This window comes from Camelus bactrianus, chromosome 5, assembly GCF_048773025.1.
Source record: "Camelus bactrianus isolate YW-2024 breed Bactrian camel chromosome 5, ASM4877302v1, whole genome shotgun sequence".
NCBI classification, from domain to species: Eukaryota; Metazoa; Chordata; class Mammalia; order Artiodactyla; family Camelidae; genus Camelus; species Camelus bactrianus.
In genome coordinates, this window is record NC_133543.1 from 36,331,119 (window position 1) to 36,340,257 (window position 9,139).

Consider the following 9,139-nt stretch of genomic DNA (forward strand, 5'->3'; position numbering starts at 1 on the left):
GGTTACATCAGAGACAGAGAGCAAGTTGTTCACGGTCAGAAAATTTGTAAGTGGCAGAACTAAAGATCCAAACACAGGTATCTTCCAAAGCCCAGTTTTTGATAGCCACAATGCCACAAAGGTCTTTGATTTCCTAATGAGTGCCTGGATAGCTAAACTCAATGATATTTCATGGCATGTTGTAATGCTGAGAACTTCAGAAGCCTAAAACAGGATGGAGCCTTTAAAATGAGCATGAAATTAATATAAGCCGCCTGATTTCCTAGAAACAAATAGAAATTAATATAGCACATGATTCAAGTATTAGGATACATGAGAGAATAAAAGAAAAGCAGAACATCACTCCTGAGCACTCCGCTGAGGAAGTCTGTCAGCACAATTTCCAATGGGGCTGAAAACCTTTGTCTTGATCCTACATCCAGCCCTATGCCCTCTCCTGGACTGTGGAAAGTCAGTGGGTTAAATTCTAATCTCAAATTCACTAACGGAATGTTCTGAATATTCAAGTTAGTTTAGAGAGATCCGCGTAGCGTTCAATTCTGTATCTTTCAATACTATTCTCTTGAATTTTAGATTCCCACCTCCAAGTACCTGCTTGATATTCCTACTTGAAGATTCACCACTGTTTCAGCTTCAATGTATCTAAATTGAAGAGGGCCAGTTATAACCCACAAATTAGTACTTATTAATGAGACCATCAGGACAGGCATTAGAGACTGGCGCCCAATTGTGTTCCAATCCTGGCTGTCATTTATTATCTGTGTGACTGAATACACCACATACTCTCTCTTTGGTTCAGGTGTCCCATCTGTGCAGCAGAAGTAATGATACTTGTTTCATGGGGTCGTTATGAAGATTAAATGAATTACTACATGTAAAGCACTTTGGCAAGTGCCGGGTACATAGTAAGCACCATGGAAATGTTGGTGGTTATTAGTATTCTCATTCTCAGTCATCCAGGCTGAAAACCACAATCTTTTGTTTGGATTGCTAGATGTGGGAAGGATGTGGGAGCAAGTCAAAGGGAGCAGTTGGTCACCAACTCCTTTCAGTTCTTCTTTTGGAACAGTTACCCCATTTTCAACAGCCACCATCTTAATTTAGGTCTTCTCCATGACAACAGTAGTCCTCCTGTTGCCAGTTACTTCTCTCCTACAGTTTATGCCCTTTACTACCAGAAGATCTTTTTTAAATGTTGATTTAACAAAATTATTCTCCTATTCAAAAACTTTCTATGTTTAATGCTATAGCATATAGTGTAAATTCTTCATTCTTGGACAGAAAAATCCCTTCAATCCAGCCCCAACCTATTTTCCTAGCGTCATCTCTCTCCCTTGCATGTCAAAGAAGCTCTAAGAAAACCAGTCCACTCAATGCTACGTGCTCTTCTTCACACCACATTCTTAGGGCCTGAATATCCTCTTCTCACTATTCAAATCCTACCTGCGCTCCTTGGGTCAGCTCAAATGTTGTCTCTTCCACAGCCTCTAGATATGCCGTAAGCTCTATGTCTTGGAGCAGACATAAAGGACATCAGAATAAAAAATGAAATTTACTAATTCAGAGTGTACATACATTGGGAATGATTAAGTAAAAAGCAAAGAAAAGGTATGAGGTTTGAGAAATATTCGATGAATTATAACATTTTAAAACTATTCAATTATTTTCATATTTACATAGTGATACAAGCAATGACTTAAGTAAGTAGCAAAGGACCTGCCATAACCTATTTTAATAAATAGGTCTCATGTATAATTGAATGCTGGATATCACTGTTCAAGATCTAATTAACAGCCCTCACTGTCTCCCTTGTCCATTCTGCTATAATGTGATAGTTGCACTCCTAAGAAATCTTGCATGCTCCAAAAAAAAAAAAAAAAAAAAAAAAAAGCAATGTTGAAAAAACAGGAGTTTCAGATTCATAACATTGTTGAGTAAGGAATTTCAACAATAAAGGTGCTTTCTTATAGCCACAGATGTATGATTATAAAATGTAAACATTACTGAGCAAATCCAGTATTTTATTATATAAAGATACTGGTTTTTCTCTACTACTTCTAGCACTACCAATAGCCAGAACGTCTTACCATTCCTACCATCTCTGATATGATAAATGAAAAGAGATGCTCAAATAAAGTAGGAGTGTTATGAGCAACTTATAGTTTCCTCTTTGAGAATGGGGGAGGTTCTTAATTAAGATTGCATTACAAATAGATGATCATGTAAAGCAAACTGATAGTATAAAAGCCTGTATTATACTTGAATATTCTTTTTTTAATAGAAAATATTAATTTCAAAACTACCTGACTGACTTATCAGAAATTGCCAATTAGAGGAGTAGTTCCACAGACTAAAGACCCAGGAAATCTGGATTTTAATGCGACCTTGGACAAATCACGTAGGACTCTAAAGACTTGAGTTTTCTCATCTGAAAAATAAAGGGCAGGATAGTTGGTTTTGAATACCTCAAACACATCAATATTTCTAAGCCTTTTTCTTTTCTTACCTATGAGGCTATAAATTATTTGTGTAAGGTTCTCTTACTCACCATAACCTTAAAGTTCAATGAATGTGTCTATTCCCATGTACCTTACTTTTCAAAGAACTAGAATATAAATTCTTAATGTTAAAATAGTTATACATTTTGAATTTTCTTTTATGATTCAAAAGACATTTTGGATTTTTGAATGCCCTGTTACAAATACTGCAAAGTGACATAACAAATTCAATAGGTTCATTTTTGCATACTTTTTTCTATATTTTACAGTATTGTATTTTTAAATGAATCTAAAACTGTAACACATTCTACATTTCTAAAGCCTGACAGCTTACCCTTACTTTTTGCTTTTCTTAATATTTCAGGGACACAGTCCCTTTTTGTGGAGACAGGAGGCACCAAATAATTGCTTAACAACTGGAAAATAATTTGAAGTCTGAGACCCTATCAGATCTTTTGGTTAAGCCCAGCATTTCCTCATTGTTGCCCCTTTTTTATGTGTTAGTAGCTAGGAGTCTTTCTCTCCATCTTCCTTTTGTGATTCAAGCCACTAGATTCAAGCCACTAGACTGCACTGTGACAAACTCATACTTTTATAGGAACTTACAACTTAAAACATTAAAAAATAATATTCATAACTATTGAATAGTATGACTTACTGCACTGGAGATTCAATTTCTATTTTAAATATAATACAGTTCGTCTCACAGACCAAATAATGGCATCTGGGTAACAGCATTAGGGGAAAAAAGAAAGGCCAAGAAATTAAATCATTAGCAATGTACAGGAACCTCTTTTTCTAAACAGAATAGTTTAAATTCCAACTTGGTAGAACTGATAAAGTAGGATATTCCTCTTTACACAATCAGAAGCCTCACATTCTTTGCAAAACTTGGAGGAATTCTAGGTAATTAGATGGTGACACCTACTGGCCATACATTTCACTGCAAGCCTATCATTTTAAACAAGCAGAAGGATGACTGAAGTTGGGGAAGTCACAGGCACAAAATTAGGGGTTCTTATCCATTTGAGATACTCACACTGTGAATACATTTTAATGTAATATTTTAAATTAGATAAACATATATAGTTCTTTTGCTCTGAGAAGTTGTTTTGTTCACAAGGTATGTGTAGTTGTGTGTATGTATGTAGGTAAAAGGATACTCATTATTACATTAGCTTATTCTGCACTACGAAATGGACAGGCCAACAGCTAAAGGCTCTCTGGACATTCCACAGCCCCTTCTTTTGTCTGGGACCAATGTGTCCAGTACCAACAATAATAGAGATCTACTATCAGAAATGACTGTAACGAGATTGATTTTTACATGTAACTTATGGAATTAATTAATCTCAGTGCTTTTCAGTTATCATTCATAATAATCATAATGTCAGAAAAGTGGTATATTAAGCTTCTACAGTCTTTAACTTGCCTGTGAAAATAAATTTAATTTTAAAATAGAAAACAGGATTAATTTGAGAAGCAGGCCAGTTCTAACAGCCCTAGGTAGTATATCACCGGTTTTACACTTTATTGCTACACTCTAATTTTACTGGAGGAACTTGTGTTAACTGTTATACACAAAACTTCCAAAACAAAATCCATACCATAAAGCTTTCAATAGTCTCAATTTTATATCTCCATTTGTAGAGTCCTTGACCAACTCTCAGGTTTTTTCCAATATGGTAAAATGATTTTTGCCACCTGGAAACATCATTATCTTGAATCAGAGTAGAGCTTTTGTCTTTATTTGCATAAAAGTACCCTATGTTGATCTACATTTGACTCTAAAGGAACTATAAATAGAGAGCAATGTAAAAGCCAAGTGCTCATCCATTTGAGATTAATCGCCTCTTCCAGGTCACTAATTCATAGCCCAGTGTCCCAGGAGAGTTAATTCATTTCCCATGAGTGATCACTTGACTCTGCAAAGGTATTTTAATACACCCCGGCTTAACACAGGACAAATCTTATTACTGTAACTTAGTTACACTGCAATAAACATAGTCTCCCCTCCCCTTTCCCAGCTTGTCCCAGTGCCAGAAATAAGTCTTCCTTTTGACCCTACTGGTGATTTAACTCAGTTTGAACTGCTCCAAACCCAGTAATTTACAATTAAGATTGTGCAACGTTGAAGTTGGAATTTGTATTATTTAAAATAATTCTAATTAAGGGTAAATGAAGTCACATGCTCTGTAAGCAAATTACAAATGGATCTCGTGTCCTTTTGTAATCAGACAGGAATGTGCAGAATAAAATTCTTCCAAAAAATATTATTGGTTCCAATGTTAAGGATCTAACTTAGTCACAGCCTTAAAATGAATAGGAGAAACAAACAGCAATCAATGAACAGTACCATGAACACTCAAAGGTAAAAACTTGAAGTTAAAAAATGAAGAGTCATGGAGGTTTACCTCTGAAGGTGCTGACTTTTCAGGGTACTCAAAGCTTGTACCCTTTTCAATTTTAGTAGGTATTTGTATTTAAAAAAAAATTAGTTTGGAATTCTATTAAAGTCTCTTTACAGTCTCTCCACTAACAATAACTATTGTTTGATAGCAATGTTGTCATTCACATGGGGTTACCAGATTTACTGAATAAAAATAGAGGATACTCAGGTAAATTCAAATTTCAGGAAAAAAAGCAAGGAACTTTTTAGCATAAGTGTGTACCATGCAATATTTGGGAGGTAGGCAGTGTTTTCATTACACACACTGTTCTAATGGCACTGTAACTGTAAAACAGACTGAATTTAATCTGAAACTAATTGGAGGATCTCTCTATAGAGAGTTTTCAATGAAAATGGACACAAAGTTCCAGTTTGACCCCATCAAATCTAGATGACTGTTCTGAATCATCACTAAATTAGTCAGCATCTATTTTACAACCTTTTACCGAACAACTGTGTGCCAGGCACTGTACTGAAGCTTTCTTCAGTAACAAAACTGGACTTTTGGCAGGTACTTTTTCATGAAGTTTGTGACAAGGATGGCGTTTTACTACTCAAAAACTACTGAAAATTCAATTTACAGCAGAAAGGCATAGGCTATGAGTGAACACCAGTCTAAAAAGCTTAATGCCTATTTTTGTATCATTATATTGCCACTCATTTTAAATACAGGCATACTGCTCTTTCAGACTAGAATGTGTAAGAAGTTGTAACTTAAATACAACCTTACACAAAACACAAAGAAATAAGAGCTTCTATTTTTACATAGGACAATGAGATCAAAGCAGACTATAGCACTGCAACCTTATCTGTTTAGTCTGTTTTCATTTTAAGGAAGCAAATTTAATGGCTGTGGCATTTCATGTAAATACACTATAGTAAAACTGCAAATATGAAAAAATGAAACATTTCATGAAATAATCAAATATGATGACACAACTGCTAGATCAATGACTAATTAAAGAGAGAAAATCTATAAGGATGACTCAACATTATAGGAACTCTAAAAGAGAATGACTTAACTATCCAAGGATTAAGATGTTCTTAGAAAACTCAAGCTCTTGGTAAAATTGATCATGCTTTAAAAAAATATAAAAAGTGTCTACTACAACATAAGAAAAGTAAAGTGCCTCGAAATTTGATTCTTTGTTTAATCTAAAAATTAATGCACAGCTGAAATTATACCTAAATATTTAAAAAGAAACACCATAATTTTGTTTCAAAATTTCTCAGGGTTAACTATAAACTTCCATTCCTTTCTTTAAAAGTGTCTTCAATTTTAAGGGTTCTTTTTATGGTACCAGTTATATTTGAATAGATTTTACCACTATTTTAAGAGTGGATGTGGTTGCATTTTTAAAAACTTTTTATGGACGTATAACATATATACAAAAACATGCACTACTGTACGACTCAAGTTATCCATGCAGTCAGTACCCAAATTCAAAAGAAAACAGTCTCCACACCCCAGAAATCCCCTTTTCCTTTCTTCCAGTCACTACCCTTCCCCTCACAAGGGCATCATCCCGACTCCCAGCAGTTTTGCTTTTGTGCTTCATACTAGTGGCATTACACAGTATGTGCTCTTTTGTGTCTGGCTTCTTTCACACATTAGCCTCATGATTTTGTTGCAAGTAGTCCTAACAAATTCATTTTCATTATTGCATAGCATCTATGTGAATATGCCACAATTTCATCTATTCTAGTGCTGATGGGCATTTGAGCAGTGCCCTGCTTTTGGCTATTATAGTGCTGGTATAGACTTCTATGAATGCATGTCTTTTGGTGAACAGATAGATGAGTGCATTTCTGTTGGCTTTATATCTGAAGGGTGGAACTGTTAGGTCCTAGCTAGGGTATGTTAAGTTTATAACCACCAAACGGTTTTTTAAAGTGTTTATACTATTACTCTTTTCATCAATAGTTGTAATTGCTGTCTACATCTCTGACGCTTGGTATCTTCTTTTCCATTTTAGCCTTTCTGGGGACATGTAGGTGTGATATTGTGGGTTTAATTGCATTTCTGATGATTGATGAAGCAGAGAACCTTTTTATGTTTATTGGCCATTTGGATAGCTTTCTCTGTAAATTTTTAATAAGTCTTTTATTTTGGGAAAAAGTCCTTTGTTGCATGTATCTGTATCTGGACTGTTGGATATATGTCTTCAACTCTGTTGCCTTCTCTTTCATGTCTTTTGAGGAATTAAAAGTTCTTAATTCTAGTATGATAGAATTAATCAATGTTTTCCCTTTGTATGGTTAGTGTTGTGTCCTGTTTAAAAATATTCTTGCCTACTCTAATGTCACAAGTATCTTTTTTGCCCCCCAAAGCTTCATTCAATCTTTCACATTTAGATTTGCAACCTGTTTGGAAGTAATTTTGTGTATGGTGTAAGGTAAAAGCAAAAATATATTCTTTTCCTATATGAATATCCAATTGACCCAGCAACATACATTGAAAAGATCATTCTTTTCTTACTGCATTGCAGTGTCACCTTTGTCATAAATCAAGTGGCCACTCGTGCAGGTCTGTTTCTTAGACTCTTATTCTCTTGATTGGTCGGTCTATTCTGTGTCAATACCACTTGTTGTGATTACTATAGCTGTATGGTAGCAACATGGTTATAAGTGATTATAACGTCCAATGACACGATCGGAAGGCAAAGGCTCAAAGCCTGAATTTAAGTCTTCTGGATAATTCAGTTGTACCTTACATATATTATATTGATGCAAAGAAGGGAGGGCAGAGAAAAGTTATGAAAAAGCTTAAAATATGTTGGCTAGTATGAGAATGAAGATTATTACTGTATTTTTAAGTTTATTATGGAATTGGATGCTTACTTTCCAGATATGGGAGGAACAAAGACAACAAAAATACAGAAGAACTGTGTACAAGTATCAGGTGCAAAATGGTGTGGTGTAAACTAAGTGCTATACAAATGAAGGGGAAAGAAAGACCAGTGACAGATGGAGTAGTTATGAGAAGCTTCAGAGGAAGTAGAGTTTGGAAGAATCCTTGAATTTATTTGAATGCAGAACATTAGAGACTTCATTTTTGTTTCCTATATATCTTTAATGCATTACATCCATTATCATATCCTGCTCTTACTTCTTTAGACGCCTCTTTAACCTCTATTACTGAGTTTCAAAACAGATTAATGGTTTTAATCCTGACTGTACATCTGCATTACCTGGGAAGCTTTTAAAAAATAATGATGCCCAAGCCTCTTCACACTAGTAAAACAATCTGTGGGTGTGGGGACCAAATCATCAGTATGTTTAAATGCATTCCCACCTGATTCAAATGTACAGCTGAAGCTGAGGACCACTGAGTTAGGATGTACATTTAATCAGTGGTTCTCAACTGGGGATAGGATACTGTCAAATAAAATACAGAACACTTAGTTAAATTTTTTGCTCCCCAGGGGAAATTTGGCAATTTTTGGAGATATTTTTTGTCATGACCAGGGTTGCAACTGGCAACTAGAGGATGGAGGCCAAGGGTGCTGTTAGACATCCTAAAATGCATGTGACATCTCCCAGAACAAAGAATTTTTATCTGGTTCAAAATGTCAATAGTGCTGGGCTGGATAAATACTGCTTTGGAGCAACAAGAGACACAGTCATAAAAAGAGGAAATAGAGTTGGAACTAAAAGCAGAATTTTGTTCAAATGTATAAGGATTATATTGCTGTTACAAGTGACAGAAGCCCAAGAAATAAAGGTTTTAAATTTGAAGCCAGAGAACTACTGTGTGAAGTACAGCATTTATAACTGAATTTTTTGATACAGGTTTCAGTCTATTTTCAAAGAAAATTCAGAGCATGTAGAGTTCAATGGAATGAACTCAGAAGGCTATCTATGAAATGTGGCAGCAGTATTAGTTAACCTGGAAGTTAAATTCTGAGATTCTTTGATCTTGTTAATGACTATGAAGAGTCTCTCTCGGCATGTATGTGTGTGTATGTATGTGTATATAAGTATAAAAATATATATAAAAAATATATATATATCTCACAGCCAAGTTCCAGCACTGGGTCTTAACACTAGCTGTGGAACCTGATGCATGCTCCTATGCTTTCCATTTTGTCTACTATAAAATGAGGGACGTGGGTCAGATAATCTGAGAGACCACCTTCCAGCATTTAACTTCTATACACTAATTCCTAAGTTCTTGTCAAAATACAAATTT